Source organism: Giraffa tippelskirchi, chromosome 14 (genome assembly GCF_054371585.1).
Source record: "Giraffa tippelskirchi isolate mGirTip1 chromosome 14, T2T-mGirTip1v1.2.pri, whole genome shotgun sequence".
Taxonomy (NCBI): domain Eukaryota; kingdom Metazoa; phylum Chordata; class Mammalia; order Artiodactyla; family Giraffidae; genus Giraffa; species Giraffa tippelskirchi.
Window position 1 is genome coordinate 59,682,149 of NC_137288.1, and position 16,871 is coordinate 59,699,019.

General features: G+C 49.3%; 1 protein-coding gene across 6 annotated transcripts in view; it reads right to left on the bottom strand.

The window, feature by feature from the left end:
• ZBTB7C (zinc finger and BTB domain containing 7C) overlaps positions 1 to 16,871 on the bottom strand; it is a 456,655-nt gene that overhangs the window by 363,879 nt on the left and 75,905 nt on the right. The window contains exon 1 of one of the 6 annotated variants that reach the window (XM_081563470.1): positions 10,056 to 10,219. The exons of 3 other annotated variants lie outside the window; for them this stretch is intronic. The gene's annotated coding sequence lies outside the window, so the exon portion shown is untranslated. Of the gene's footprint in view, positions 1 to 10,055; positions 10,220 to 16,871 lie in introns of those variants that run through there. 2 more of the 6 variants (XM_081563472.1, XM_081563476.1) reach the window with 2 other exon arrangements.

A 16,871-nucleotide genomic window follows, 5' to 3' on the forward strand; every position in this document is an offset into this window, starting at 1 on the left:
ATACTATCAATTTGTCTGTATTCAGAAAATTCAAGGTTTGCTTTCATTAAAAAAAGTCATTGGGTAAAACCCAAGATTATTAAATAAGCAAAAGCCTGGAAACAACCAAAACATCCATCTATAAGGGCCTGGTTAAATAAACCAAGGTAGAGCCATATAATGTAATTTATGCAGTCAAAATAAACAAGTAAAAAAGAACAAAAAAGTTCTTAAATAGTCAAAATTTACTATTCAGTAAATGTAAAGTGAAATAAGAATGTATATGGTATGCTTCCATTCAGATAAAAAAAATGTTAAATACATATGCACATGCATGTACACACACACATGCATGTACACACACATACACATATACATATTTTCCAGTACGTGCATTCAACATCTCTAAACCGAAGAGACCAGCAGAAGTGGTTGCCTAGGGAAAAGGGGACTAAGAGATGGGGTGAGAAAAAGACAGTTCACTTTGAATACCCTTTTGTACCTTTTGAATTTTAAACCATGTAAGTATTGACCTATTCGAAAAAATTAAATTAGAAATTCAAAGCAAACAATGGGTGGAAAAGTAATAAAAAATCTACTTTAGGAAAACATAAAAGAGAAATCCCCATTTAAAAAAGGTTCAAGGCAGCCCGGCTGAGTCATCTGTTAACTGCGGAGAAAACAAAAACCGAGGCGGCACCCTTGTGTGGCTGAAAGGACGCGTGGCAGCCGCTGGCACTGGTCTGCGCTCCTCTCCACTTTCCTGGGGGACCTCAGAGAGGGGCAGGGCCTCTCTGACCCCCTCAGTTTCCTCCTCGGAGAATGGGTTTGCTCGGACCAGCTCTTAGAGCACACAGGCCCGCTCCCCTGTGGAAAGAGGGAGTCCCCAGGTAGACCCAGCTAGTTACTCACTGACAATCTAATTTAAAAAGAAGAGACACTCCTTAAAAAGGAGAGAGAGTTTCCTTCCCCTCGCTGAAGCCTGTGGCAGGCAGATAAAAACCTCAAATCCCTCCTCACCAGAATGTGATGAAACCAGTGCCTCTGACTCCAAGAGCTTAAAATACATTTGCGGACACACCCTTCCCTCCAAACACACCTGCTGCTTTTCTCCTCTCTCTTCCCACATCCTCTCTGGACAGGCCACGTGCCCATTTATGACAGAGCTGAAATATTTCCTTTTTTGTTCTAATATTTCCTGCAGGGCCCCTCCCTTCTTTTATGGCTGCCATTCACAGCCATCTGGGACGAACAGCAACAACGCGCAGCTTCAGAATTTAAAGACAATGACAACGTGTCACTTTTTAAAAATAACACAGTGAACAGAGGTCCCCCTCCATCCTCAAAACATACTTTTAAATAAATGCAATTTGATGGCAGTGACTAGAGATTATGCACCCTGGCAGAGGCTTAGAGAGACGTGTGGGTCTCCCTAAACTGTCCAGACAGAACTTTCTGACGAGATGCTTTTAAACATGGGGCCCAGCAGTATTCTCTGTTGCCCAAACTTTCTCTCCAAGCCCCACCTTCACCCACTTCAAACTTACAAAGTGGCTAAATTTGCTTTCCATGCCTTTTCTGCAGGAATGAGGGAAACCAGAGCCAGAATGGCTCTGAGGTAATACAATCGCATTTTTGAGGATGAGAAAATTGAGGTCCACAGTGGAACAGGTCCCAGGAATACACAGTTGGCCCTTCAAGGGCTGGGGTAAAAAGTCTCATAGCCCTTCACTTCTTCCCGAATTTGCTTTCTTTTCACATGTTTCCTCCCAGAGCACAGCTTGTGACACGTGGCCTCCTCTGGCCATGCAGAGCCCCCCAGGTAGCCCCAGCTCCCCCAGACTGGCCCTCCAACCTGTTCCCCAGGCTCTCCACCCTGTCTTCAGGGGACTACAGACCCCTTGAAATGTGACTGGTGTCAGATGTTGAAATGGTAATATCTTGGATATATTGGGTTAAACAAAAGATCTTACCAAAGTTCATTTACCCATTTCTTTTTACTGTTTTAAAATGTGGGACTTCCCTGGAGGTCCCGGTGGTTAAGACTTCGTGCTTCCAGTGCAGGGGGCAATGGTTCGATCCTGGTCAGGGAACTAAGATGACGCATGGTGCAACCAAAAACAAACAAACAAAAAAAACCCTCACCCACCCTCCCCAAAAAAGAAAAAAACATTAAAATGTGACTGCTAGAAATTTTAAATTACCTGCAGAACTCACATTATATCTTCACTAGACTGTGCTGCTCCAGGTCATAAGCCATTTATCCCAGTTGGCAAAACTGACCTGTCCCAAGTCCAAGTCTCTGCACAGCCATTTCCTATTCTAAAGACCAGCCATGCCAGGCATTCCTGAGTAGATAGTGTGCCCCAGACACCACACTAACACTGAGACTCTGAATGCTCACAATGATTGCAAGGAGTGTTTCTCCCCTTCTGTAGGAGGTAGAAGAGAGAGATCCTGTCGTCCTACAAGCGACATTAATTCTATCTGAGCACTGGCTTCCCAACAGTCATCTGTCTTGGAGGATTTTTATGGCTTAAAGTATAGTGGTAGCTTGGGGAGGAAGAGGAGGTAGAGGAGAAGACAACAAAGTCTTGAATCCTCTTCAACACAAATCCTTGGTCTCCTCCCAAGTCAATAACTGTGGCTTCCATGTGGGGACTCCTCTTTTTGGTCAGGAACTGTGACGAGTGCTATATGTGCATCATCTCATCCCATTTTCTCAGCAGCCCTATGGAGTGGGTTATCTCTGTTTTCCATATGAGGAAGCTAAGACTTAAGAGAGGTTTAAGTAACATGCCCAAGGTGACCAGGGGAAAGGGCCAAGCCATACGATTCAGGGCTGACCAGCTCCACATGCATGCTCCCCACCACCCCGAACCTGTCTCGGCTTCCTCACCTGCAGGATGGGGACAATACCTGCCCGAAGGCAGGGTTGGAAGCCCCGTGGTCCCCAGGGACCCTTCCTCCCCTTGGAGTAGGTTCTGGGCTCCTGATGACGTGCTAGTTGGAAGAATCTCTGCTTCCAGTCACTCCCTGGATGGGTGCCACCCCACATCCTAGGCAAACAACCTGTTCCCACACCCTTGACCTTGGGGCTGTCTTGACCTTGAGGTTCCTGCCTCACAGAATTAAGTGTCTCTAGGCTCCTATATCAAGACTCCATCTAAACTTCATCTCTTTCAAAAATCCATCAAAACTATTAAGTCAGAAAGCTGCCCTTTCCTACTCTGCTTTCCAGAAGGTGATGCTCTTCCTCAGGGTCCTGAACTCCCTCCCCAGCAAAATTCACTCTCAAAAGCCTTGACATCAACAGACTTAACCAGGGTCTCTCTCAGGAAGTATTCTGCGTTTAACTCATTCAGCAAAATGTATCTTGAGCATCCATTGCCCACCAGGCGTTCTTTGGACCCTGAGCATAGCAGTGACAGTGACAAAGTCCCTGGGCTTCTGAAAGTTTCCCCCAAACAGTGATGCCCTAAACATGCTAATCCAACCATCCTGGTTCATATTTCTCAAGGTTCCGCTGCTGTTGTTTGTAGGTCAAGGAATGATTAGCTAACAGGCATTGGGTATGGTTTGTGTTTTGTAATGGTAAATAAAGTATGATACATTACTTGAAGGAATGCAACACAACCATAAAAATATGTTGCTAAAGAACACTGTGGCATTGGTAAAGGTAACAGAACCCTCAGTAAGGGGCAGCTTGCAACACTGTATACATGTGGCCCTTAACAAGGTATCGGAGGGAGGTACTTAATGAGAAATACCTTTCTGGCCAGGCTTGCCTGGCTTAGGGGTTAAGAATCTGCCTGCAATGCAAAACACACAGATTCAAACTCTGGGTTGGGCCTGGATTGGGAAGATCCCCTGGAGAAGTAAATGGCAGCTCACTCCAGTATTCTTGCCTGGGGAATCCCATGGACAGAGGAGTCTGGTGGGCTACAGTCCATGGGATCGCAGAGTCAGACATGACTGAGCAACTAAACCACCACCACGTCTTTCTAACCATATCCAGTGTTAGGAATGGGGCAGGAGGGTGCTGATTTCCTAATTCAAACTGTGGATGGTAAAGCCTACTGAAATGTTCTCAGCCAGTGAGGAGACCTGGGAAATACATTTTCTTCTAAGTATCAGTGATTCGGTGGGAGCGTGAATCACTCCCAAACTTCCAAGAAAAAGAAAGCTTTCTGTTTATTAAAAAAAACTATGTGGATTTTCAAAGTTGTAGAAAACAACACTCAATCCTAATTATATTTATATGTGAGTAGGTCTCCATGCGTGCTGGTGAATACAGAAAAAAGACTGGAAGGAAATATTCCAAAATCAGGGTGCTGTAAGCAGTTTTCTGTTTTAATTTTATACCTTTCCATATTTTCCAAATTTTCTATCATGACCCTATTGCTTTTATAATCAGAAAATAAGCAGCAAACTGAATGCTAATAGTTTTTTAATTTCCTCATGTATCTGTTTTTACAGGCACCATTTCAGTGGGGTTTGGAGATCAGCAGGATGTGAAACACAAATGAAATTCCCCATTCCTGCAGGGCTGTGCATACCCCCTTGGCCCTGAAGAGAAGCTCTCCCCACATCCACGCTGGCAGCCAGCTGTCCACAGCTGTTTTGAGAAGGCTGCAGATGAATGGAGCTGGTGGAAAAACACAACATTCCTGACTCTCCAAGGATGGCATTATGCTTGGAACTCTTGTTCATCAAAGAAGTAAATAAATAGAAGAGAGAGAGGGGTGGCAGTCAGCAAGTGAGAGAAACTTGAATGCTAGAGGTGGGTCAGTTGCCCGAGTTCATACCATTGGAAAGAAGACCCCTCCACCTAAGCCAACCATCCTCGTCAAATCAGGGTTAGGGCAGCTTGACCACAGGCCTCCTGGGCTGTACCTCTTGAATGCCACCTTCCCTTTCTGCCACACATCAGGGTGAGTATGAACAAGCTTTATATCTGCCTCTAAGCTAAAGGGATCCCTAGCGCAAGGACCCTGGCTGATTCATCTTCGTATACCTTCTAGCACTAACGCGCATATCACCATTCACCAACTATTTCACCAACTATTCACCAACTATTTTCTCAGCCACTGCCAGGCACTGTTCTGCCTTTGGGAATACCTGGGGAGCAAAACAGACAAACACCTTGTTTTCATGGAGCTTATATTCTAGTGGGGGAGGCAGACAGTAGACCGAAGGAGAACCAAGATTATGCCCCAGACAGATTGGGGTGCTATGAAGAATACATTACTGGGCTCTTTCAGTTGAAGTCTAATGACAAGGTTAAAGCCAGCTACAGGCAGATCTACAGAAAGGGCCTTGCAGACAAGGAGAACAGCCAAAGAGAAACACATGAGCTCCGTGTGTTGAAGGAGCAAAAAGGAGCTAGGTGGCTGGAGTACCAGGGGGTGGGGGGATGGTCAGAGAAGAAGGCAGGGGCCAGACCCCAGAGAGCCCACAGGAGGGGAGCACATGAGTGGCCCCCCTGCCCCACTATAGGAGACTCCCTCTGCAGCTCCATGAGGGTCCGTGAGGCTGGGTTGCGCCGTGAGAGCCCATAGAGAAGGACTGCATGGCCGTCAGTTGAATTGATGACTGGGTTCCCATCATCCCGGAGGCCCAATCAGCTTGACTCAGGGCTCTCAAAATGCCTATGGAACCCCCTCTCTTCTTACCCACACTCTGCTTCCACGTCCTGGTCCTCCTGATATCCCCTTCACAGCACCAAGGAGCACAGTGGATGGCAGCAAAGGAGCAAGCCTGTCCACCATGCCCAGCCCTCGGCGTGCGTTCAGCAAACATTTCTGTGCCCTGGCCTTGGGGTGGGTGCTGAGGGTGTGAAGATGAACAACACAAGCCCAGCTCCCAAAAGCTGCCCCAGGCTCGCAGGGCACCACCGTCGGCTGGAGTTGCCCGGCATCCACCTCTCCAGGTGGGCCGCCTGGTAAAACCCGCTGTGAGAGCCTGACTTGGTTCTGAAGGGTGGACTCATTCACTCCAAGGGGTTGAACAGAGAGGTGAGTTCAGTGTCCTGCCTGCTTCCTCTGCTGGCCCCCAGCCCCAGTCTTCCCTCCACTGACCCAGGGAGAAGATATGCCCAGTCTCAGGAATGAAGTTGTAATTGGTGTGGTGGCGGGTACCATGTCTTTGAAGACACAGGTTTTGGGTGTTGGCTTGAAGAGTGGGAGGGAATGGGGACCACTGGGGACTGGTCTGGGGAAGGGGTCGGGGAGGAGGGAAAACACTCAGACCCCCTCAATCAGCACTGCACAGAAATGCCACAGCGCATGGTCAGAGAGGGCCGTGTCTAATTTGTTGCTTTCAGAATCTTCTCGGCATAAAAGTTTCTCGGCATAAAACTCATTGTTGCCCTTATTTGCAGAAGCCGGTTACCCCTGACCTGAGCGGGTTCTTAAGCTCCGCCCTGCGAGGTTTCTGGAATGTGCCTCATTTTGTGCAAATAGGGGGTCAGTGCCTGAGAAAACGCGGCCACCATAGCTCTAGGAAATGCTTGTATCCCTGGTCCCCCAGAACAGCTGAAACTGCCAGAAGCCCGGCAGGGCCCCTCCACACAGGTCAGGGGTCACTCCAACACTTGGCAGGCAGTGGGCGGTAGGTTTTCTCCCAGTGGGCACAGCCATCCAGGGGAGAAGTCAGTGCCGAGCCTGGTTCCAGACCCTTGAGTCTTTTCCTCCCAGGAGGGGAGGAGGGTTATAAATAGCCTGGACTCCTTCAGCCGTCCACAGCACAGATCCCACACCCCCGCCCCAGCCTCGGCCAGCTGGTCCCTCCTCGCCCAAGTTCCCACAGCCTGCTGAAAGAGGGAGGGAATCAGCTCACCCACAGTGGGGGTGGGGAACCAAGCCCTTCAGGGCCCCTTGGGAGCAAGTGGCCACCTATGAATTGTTGCTGTAACCCTGCCACACCTCTACATCCCTTGGGAATTGCAGGGCTGGGGAGAGGCGAGGGCCTCCCTGTATGATCAGGGGGCCTCTTTCACCCTGATCTTTTACCACCAGGGGCTTCCCTGGTGGCTCAGTTGGTAAAGAGTCTGTTTGCAATGCAGGAGACCCAGGTTCAATCCCTGGGTGGGGAAGATCCCCTGGAGAAGGGAAAGGCTACCTACCCCAGTATTCTTGCCTGGAGAACCCCATGGACAGAGGATCCTGGCAGGCTATAGACCATGGAGTCACAAACAGTCGGACCTGGCTGAGTGACTAACACTTTCACTTTTCACTTTTTGTTTTCACCCAGGCCAGCCTAGAAACCCCAAGCTGTATGCTCAGTATATGTTAATGCTGTGAATGGAGTTACAGGAATAACATTCTCCCCTTTCTCTGCCTCAGTGCCCCCACTGTAAGATGAATAAAAGCTGAACTCTGAACGATGAGGCACCTACGAGGTTAGCATGCAGTAAAAGCGAAAAGGCACTGTCAAAACACTATATGATCAGGAAGACACCAGATCCTGGCTTCCTCTACAGGAGCCCCAAGCACAACTCTGGGGACACTGATTCTTTTCTGTTCATGAGAGAAGAATTATGCTCAGTGACATTGCATTAGCCTTGAATTCTTGATATTTCATGCCCTTCAAAGCATAAAACTTAGAAAATATTCTCTCTTACAAGTCATTTCTGACTAATACAGATTGACACACACCACATCCAGAATTATTTTGATTTCACATGGTTCTGCTGGGCTGTACATGACATTTTAGTCTGAAGAATAAGCATGGCCCTAGACTATTTAGGTCTGGGGAGAAAAAAGTCCTCTTAACTGTTTACCACTCAAATCCTTCCCACCCATACACACTGGTAAGAAACAAGTGGCTAAAATTTAAGTGGCCAACTCTCAGTTCTTTTTAATTAAGACACTTTGTTTTCTCAATAAAATACAGCGTAAAAAACATTTACTGAAAACCCACTCATTGATGTCTAATAGCTGTGTCAAATACTCATAACAACATTTATTCCAACACCCCCAGATAATTGCTCATCTTTCTCATTTAGTATCCACAACAGCACAGCATTTGTGTCCAAGTGTAATTGATCCAGAATTGGGCTCCCTTTCAAAAATATCTGTAAAACCTAATTACCAGGAAAACAGAGTTCTGGCATGCTAGGAAAGTGGGTTCTTCGCAGTGAGACAAGCTGCAAACTCATCTTGGCTAATCAAGCCACATTATGTTACAAAAGGAGTTTGAGGAATCTGGGGTGAGGACGGAGCAGGGAAAGTTGGGATAGTGTCAGACTGGAAATCTGCAATGACAGTTCCGATTTTTTTTTAAGCCAAGGACAGAGGGCAGGAAATTAGCTGGCAAACATGGATGTAGAAAGTACCAGATAATGAGCCCATGATGGGCTTGGGGTGTGGGGGTGGCATTTCTGATCTCAGGCTCTACAAGGCCCTGCTGAAGGAACTCTCTCCACCCTGCTCTGGGAGGTTGATGTCATTTCTAGCCTCCCCAGGCCTCTAACCACTACGGCAGGTCACTCTCCTTCCCTGAGCCTGAGTCTGCTCATCTGCAAAAATGAGCGCTCTTAATATTTCTAGGGCCTCTTTCAGCTCCAAAATTCTGTGACTTCCTTTACAGCAAAGGGTGTGCTTTCTGCTCGGGTACTTGGTGGGGCTGGGGGGAACAGGGAGTGGGAACGGGACCAGCCAGAATGAAGGACTGAGTGTTTCCAACTCTCATGCAGTTCTGTACGGACTTGCAACACCCGGGTATCAGACTGTTCGGGGATAATGATTTCTTTCAGGCCAGGAACGGACCTACCCGGGTGGCGCTAACCTCGCTGCCCTGGATTCATCAACCTGGCCAATGAGGAACAGGGCCAAACCACTGGACTTCTCGAGGAGCCTCTCTCCCAGAGCTGACCAAGGCACAGCTTCCTCTTCTGAGGGTCTTCCCTTCCCATCGTCATCCCTCTTTCTGTCCCAGAGGCCCCAGAAACCCCAGCCCAGCGAGGCTCCCTGGGCAGGCAGTACACGCCACCAACTCCTGCTTCCCCTCGGTCCTGGACCCTCCACACCTAGGTTTGGGTACCAGCCATCGCGGCTGGATTCAAAGGAAACGAGAGTGGTTGCCGCTCGGCTTTTCTTGGGTTCCTCCTGGCCCTCTTCCTAATGAAATCAGCGAAGCAGCCCCAATAACAAAGCAACACAGCGGCCGGAAGACGGTTAGCTCTCAAAGGAGCAGGAGATGAGCCAGACAAGAGCGAAGGCGTGCCGGGTTCCTTTGCGCGTCTCTAGGAAGACACTTTGGGCTGATCTCTGCGGGCAACAGATAACGGGCTGGCCCTCGCTTAACTTTTCCCAGACGCGGAGGAACCGTTGCATGCGCCCATTTCCCGCAACTTCCCAACTGGACAGCAGAATGGGTTTCAGGGTCCTGCAAAGATACCACCTCGAGCAGGCATCTCTACGAAGTCCTGGAGGCTCATCGCGGGATGCGGTGTCCCAGGTTTCCCAGTCCCTTTCCTAATCTTCAAGGTAAGAGCTCAGTGTGAGTGCCAGTGTCTCAGGAAACCGCCGCTCTCCAAAACGTTCCCGCGCCTTCCCGGCTGAAGTGCGGTAAAACTTTTGGCAGAAACCACCTGTGGCTGTCGACAGACCCGCCCCGCCCGGGCCCGAAGGCGCCGCCGAGCCCGGGACAGCATGCGCCCGCAGAAGTTCCCTTCCAGCCCCGCGCGCCACTTCGCTCCGGGCCGCGGTGCCAGCCAGGAGGCGCGGCGCCCGCTCGCTGGCTCGCTCTCCGCTGGCTCTCCCCTCCTCCCTCTCCCCTCCTCCCGCCTCCTCCCGTTGCATGGCTGCCGCACGGAGCCCCTGAATAGCCACCGCAGCCCCCCGCCTTCTGCCCGCCGCGCCCGGGGCGCCCCTGCCCCCGCCAGCGCCCCAGGGCGCGCGGACTGCTGGCCTCCTAGCAACAGCTCGGGAGATCGCTCCCCGGCGCCAGCGATGTAGAGCCACCCCTCTGGGAGCCCCGCGACCCCTCGACCCGCCTCGGCACAAACGAGGTGCGGGGAAGATCGCGACCCTCGCAGGCGATGCCCCAGCTCGGCACGCGAAGCCACTCACCTCAGCGCGCCGCCCGACCCGCGCGCCTCCCGCACTTGGCGCCGGGCCGCAGTCCTCGCGTCCTCCTTCGCCGCCGCTGCGGTCCGTCTGTCTCTGCGCGCCGAAGCAGCGCTGGCCGCGCGGCTGTCAAGAGTCTCGTGGCCGGGCTGCGCCCGCGGTGTGGAGCCGAGCGGCGGTGGCGGGCGCGCGGCAGCTCCTCCCTCCCCGCGCCGCGCCTCCGCCCTCCTGGCGCCCCGCCTCCCGCGCCTCCGCGGCTGTCAGCCCCGCGCCCCGCGCCCCGCGCCCGCGCTGCCCGCGCCACCGGCTCGGGGTGCGCACTGGGCTAAAGGGCCCGGATGTCTGCGGTAGCCCCTCGCCGGCTCCCGCCCCCTCCCCTGCGCCCCCTCCCCTCCCTGCCACACATGCACTTGCTACGTCCCAACCTCCTCCTCGGCTCCAATTAATTTCTATTTTGACAGTAACTGTGGCGGCGGGCGGGGCGCCCAGGACCCGCAGGGGCGGCGGGCGGCAGTCAGGACGCGGCGCGGGGAGCGGTGTGGGGGGGCCGGGCAGAGCCACCCTCTGCTTGGGGCTCCTCGTCTTTTCTCTTTCTTTCCTTTTTTTCTCTTTGCCTCCTCCAGGATTTAAAGGGACAGCCCCGGCCGAGGCGAGGGGCCAGGCGTCCGCCGTTTCTCCGGTCTCCAGACGCCCTCTGTGGCCCGGCCGGACCCTCCCGCACCCGGAGCACAGGCTCCAGGCCGCCGGGTATTTTTAGGTCCACACCCGGCCCGGGACAGCGGGGCGGTGGAGCTTGGCTCGGTGGCCCCGGCACACGGCTATTTTTACAGAGTCCGATTGTGGGGGTGGGGGAGGAAATAAAACAACTCAGCAGCTGCTTTTCCAACCGAAAGTCTTAGGGAGCAAGGCGTGGGGGGCTTGAAGTTTCCCTAATGCTCACCGAATTCCAGCGAGCTCAGAAAGACACCTCCCCGACAACGAGAAACCACAGGCTCACAGCCCTCCAGGGCTCCCAAATCCCTGCGGGCCTCCCCGCCCTAGAAGGTTCTCGGGCGCGGGGAGCACCCCACCACCACCCCTCGCCAGCCAGTGTACCCCTCACGCAGTACTGCGTTGGCCTGGGACCGGCATCTGGCCGCTGGTCACTCCCCTGGACTGCCTGGGGGGCGGGCCTTCCAAAGCATCCAATCAGCCGGCTTCGCAGCTAAGGGGCGGGCCCTGGGAGGACTTGGCTCCACCCCCGTCCCTCCAAGCCCCGCCTCCGCGGATAGGGTACCAGCGGGAGCGTCTGGGTGCAAAGCGCAGCCGGGCGGCGAGCGGTGATGGACAGCGCGAAGGGCCCATCCGAGGGCAGAGGAGCAGGTCTTGGTCCCGGAGCGACGGCGTGGCGACTCTCGAGCAGACCTTCTGGCCACTTGCAGGCCGGGGTACACGGACGCTCTGCCTTTTTACCACCCCGCCTTACGCACTCCCGGCTGACATAGAAACCCCTGCCCTCTTTGGCAGGCGGGACGTCTGCAACTGTACCCTCGGAGGTCAGCCGATCCTCTCCGGATCTCCTCCTTTAGGGGCGGCGAAGTTTTCGGTCCTCAAAGTCTTTGAGGAGCTGTGCTTTCCTGAGCTGTGCTTGGCGCCCAGGAGAGACGAGAAAGCATATCCCGCTCTCCTGTTCTCATCCTATCCATAGACGAATGAGCGGACCATCGGACTCCTACTGTCTGCGGAGCGTCTGACTATTTATTGAAGATACTCGATGACATCCTTCACAGAATTCACGAAAATAAATTCACGAACCTTTTGCTTGGAGCTTCTTACCAGTGTTCCTCACGAGGAATTGTTCTCGTTTCATTCATTCGTGTAATAAATGCACATTGCATGGTACCACTTTGGTGTAATGAAAACAAGGGGAAAGGCTTTGGAATGGGATGTGACAGCAGAAAGCTAGGCACAAACATGAAAGGAAGAGCTGATATGTAGGGCTGTGTACAGCCTACACTGGCCAGAGGCCTGGCTTTTCCTAATAAGAAAATGTTATTCATTCGACAGTTTGAACAACCAGCGTATCCAAACTGTTCAAAGGCAGTTTGACGAAATCTAAAGAAGTCTGTCCTGGAAACTAAGAATTTTAGATCCAGGATGTCAGACTTCCAAGTAGCTAAAGCAAAATAACATCCTCGCTTTAAGCAGCCCTGGGAGCCCTTGCCCTCCCAAATTAGGTTGTCTGTCTCCCTGCTAAATTAGGTTGTCTGCCTCACTTCCCTTCATTAAAGGGTCTTCAGCCATTTGGAAGACTACTGACCCAGCTGATATGGTCAAGCTTAAGCCAGAAGCATGCGGGTGCGTTTAGGGTGCACCTGGGTGATGTGAGCCCTGTGAGACAGCTACAGACGATAGGAATGCAGTCCAGTGGGTGAAGGCAGACATGGCAGTGAAAGGGGTGTTTTGCTTAAGAAAAAGAGAGATGTGGGTACTAAATTAGAAATGCTTGTAAATCAGAAAGGTTCTCCTCCCTTCTCTGGGTACAGCTGGCTCAGAGCAGATGTTCATATGGGGATCATTGAATGGCTTTTCATGTCATGAGCTATGGAAGAAGGGTCCATGTTCTGGACAGTGAGCTACAGGGCTTCTGAACCTAATCACCACAGGCAAACATTTTATAAATTTAAGAGCAATCAAGATGGGACTGGTCTGCATTAGTGATATTACAGAATATTTTTAAAGACAGCAGCTATTACACTGCATTCACAATTTTTATTCAGTTGTCTTTTTTCAGACAAGACTTCAAGCTCCTTACCCACCTTGGTATCCCCCATACACTTTGCACCTGATAGATGCTCATTAAAAGATTAATGAACACCAAGTCATTTCAGAATGGTGGAGTAAGCAGGATAACATGCACAGACGGAAATCGAGTACACTTTGTGAGACTCGTTTGTGATTTACCTGTCTGTACAGAAGTGCAACTGTCAATTTTGCCATACATAATAGGATTTACTGGCTCATGCCAGACTCTTCTCTTTATCAGCCATGTAACCTAGAAAAGCAACTTATTCAATTCCTCAGCACATCCATTTCCAACTATGAATAACAGAGATATGAGTAGGAACTCTTCTTCACCTTAGGGACGTTAGAATGACCAGGTGAGAAAAGGTGTGGGCAAGTGTTACCTCGTGAATGACATTCCTTAAGGGGCTACTGTGGATCAAGCACTGAGGAATACATTGTAAACTGTCAATATTATTATTGGAATAATTTTTTTCAGAAATTATCTGAGAATTGGGTTCATATATTTATCTGTGTTATCTGTGTGTTCAAATCCTAAAAGATGATGCTGTGAAAGTGCTGCACTCAATATGCCAGCAAATTTGGAAAACTCAACAGTGGCCACAGGACTGGAAAAGGTCAGTTTTCATTCCAATCCCTAAGAAAGGCAATGCCAAAGAATGTTCAAACTACCGTACAATTGCACTCATCTCATACACTAGTAAAGTAATGCTCAAAATTCTCCAAGCCAGGCTTCAACAGTATGTGAACCGTGAACTTCCAGATGTTCAAACTGGACTTAGAAAAGGCAGAGGAACCAGAGACCAAATTGCCAACATCCACTGGGTCATCAAAAAACCAAGAGAGCTCTAGAAAAACATCTATTTCTGCTTTATTGACTATGCCAAAACCTTTGACTCTGTGGACCACAACAAACTCTGGAAGATTCTGAAAGAGATGGGAATACCAGAACACCTGACCTGCCTCTTGAGAAATCTGTATACAGGTCAGGAAGCAACAGTTAGAACTGGACATGGAACAACAGACTGGTTCCAAATAGGAAAAGGAGTACATCAAGACTGTCTATTATCACCTTGCTTATTTAACTTATATGCAGAGTACATGATGAGAAACGCTGGGCTAGAAGAAGCACAAGCTGGAATCAAGATTGCTGGGAGAAATATCAATAACCTCAGATATGCAGATGACACCACCCTTATGGCAGAAAGTGAAGAACTAAGGAGCCTCTTGATGAAAGTGAGAGAGGAGAGTGAAAAAGTTGGCTTAAAGCTCAACATTCAGAAAACTAAGATTATGGCATCTGGTCACATCACTTCATGGCAAATAGATGGGGAAACAGTGGAAACACTGGCAGACTTTACTTTGTTGGGCTCCAAAATCACTGCAGATGGTGACTGCAGCCATGAAATTAAAAGACACTTACTCTTTGGAAGGAAAGTTATGACCAACCTAGACAGCATATTAAAAAGCAGAGACATTACTTTGCCAACAAAGGTCCATCTAGTCAAGGCTATGGCTTTTCCAGTAGTCATGTATGGATGTGAGAGTTGGACTATAAAGAAAGCTGAGCACCGAAGAATTGATGCTTTTGAACTGTGGTGTTGGAGAAGACTCTTGAGAGTCCCTTGGACTGCAAGGAGATCCAACCAGTCCATCCTAAAGGAGATCAGTCCTGGGTGTTCATTGGAAGGACTGATGTTGAAGCTGAAACTCCAATACTTTGTCCACCTGATGTGAAGAGCTGACTCATTTGAAAAGACCCTGATGCTGGGAAAGATTGAGGGCAGGAGGAGAAGGGGACCACAGAGGATGAGATGGTTGGATGGCATCACCAACTCGATGGACATGAGTTTGGGTAAACTCCAGGAGTTGGTGATGGACAGGAAGGCCTGGCGTGCTGCAGTCCATAAGGTCGCAAAGAGTCGGACACAACTGAGCGACTGAACTGAACTGATTTATCTGTGTCCCAAGGGTGGTTAAGAGGCTGATTCAAGAGAAAAGAAAACGCCTGAATTAACATTTATAGAGCTCCTTGCATTGTTATGTGTTCCTCAGGACAACTGTGTGTGATGCATTTTGTTATGATTTTTTGTTATGATTTTCATTTATAGATGAGAGGCTTCCCCAGTGGCTCAGTGGTAAAGAATCTGCCTGCAATGCAGGAGACACAGGAGACGTGGGTTCGATCCCTGGGTTGGGAAGATAACGTGGACAAGGAAATGGCAACCCACTCCAGTATTCTTGCCTGGAAAATCCCATGGACAGAGAAGCCTGGTGGGCTATAGTCCAAAGGGTCGCAAAGAGTCAGACATGACTGAGCACACATACCCACCATAGATGAGAAGTCTAAAATCAACAGCAATGGTAATGAGCAAGGTTTCGAAGCTAGGCAGTAGCAGAGGCAACTCTGGACCCCAGGTTTGTAAGTTCAGGAATCCAATCGGCAGCTTATATTCTGTGGTGCTGCCTCTAGAGAAGAAAGAGGAAAGATCCTGTAAAGAAATCGGGCTAAAGAGAATTGCAAGAAAACAATTGGTAAAGAATCTGCCTGCAGTGCAGGAGACCTGGGTTCGATTCCTGGGTCGGGAAGATCCCCTGGAGAAGGAAATGGCAACCCACTCCAGTATTCTTGCCTGGAGAATCCCATGGACAGAGAAGCCTGGCAAGCTAGTCCATTGAGTCACAAGTGTCAGACACAACCTAGAGACTACTTAGAGACTACAACTTAGAGACTAAACCACCAATAGTCTATTTTACCACAAGATAGGTGGGACAAGATGCAATCTTGTTTGATAGGAACTTTCTGGAGAGAGTGGCATTTGATTCAGTCCCTTTAGATTCACATACACACTCTCTTTTTAATTTTTTATTTTGAGATCACTTCAGATTTTCAGAAAAGTAACAAAAATTACATAATTACCATCGGAGAGGATGTGGAGAAAAGGGAATCCTCTTGCACTGTGGTGGGAGTGTAAGGTGAGACAGCCACTATGGAGAACAGTATGGAGATTCCTTTAAAAACTAGAAATAAAACTACTATATGGCCCAGCAATCCCACTACTGGGCATATACCCTGAGGAAACATAATTGAAAAAGACACATGTACCCCAACGTTCATTGCAGCACTGCTTACAATAGTTGGGATGTGGAAGCAATCTAGATATTGCATAGAAATAACCTAGGTTGTTGATATTTCTCCTGGAAAACTTGATTCCAGCTTGTGCTTCATCCAACCTGGCATTTTGCTTGGTGTACTCTCCATAAGTTAAATAAGCAGGGTGACAATACACAGCCTTGTCATAATCCTTGCCCAATTCCGAACCAGTCCATTGTTCCATGTCCAGTTCTAACTGTTTCTTCTTGACCTGCATATCAGTTTCTCAGGAGGCAGGTAAGGTGGTCTGGTATTCCCATCTCTTTAAGAATTTTCCACGGTTTGCTGTGATCCACACAGTCAAAAGCTTTAAGCGTCATCAACGAAGCAGAAGTAGATGTTTTTCTGGAATTCCCTTGCTTTTTCTCTGATCCAACAAATGTTGGCAATTTGACCTCTGGTTCTTCTGCCTTTTTAAAATCCAGCTTGTACATCTGGGAGTTGTTGGTTCATGTACTATTGAAGCCTAGCTTGAAGGATTTTGAGCATTACCTTGCTGGCATCTGAAATGAGCACAAATGTGCAGTAATTTGAACCTTCTTTGGCTTTGTCCTTCTTTGGGATTGGAATGAAAGCTGACTTTTTCCAGTCCTTGGCCTGTCTACATAAACAATTTTATTTTAAAAATGCATTACAAAATTCATGGCCCACATGAAGTACAGTGATTTAATGATGGAGATTTATTATAACGGATAAAGAAGAGATATTTATTTATTGTTTCATCGGTGCATATAAAGGTTCTTCATAATGTCCAACTACTACCTCTTCCTGTTCACATCCCAAAACCACTTTTTCATTTTCTTTCCTGTTCACTATTGCCAAATGCACTGTTCTCAGTTAATTTCCCATCTCCCACTTTGAGAAAATGTATTAACACAGTT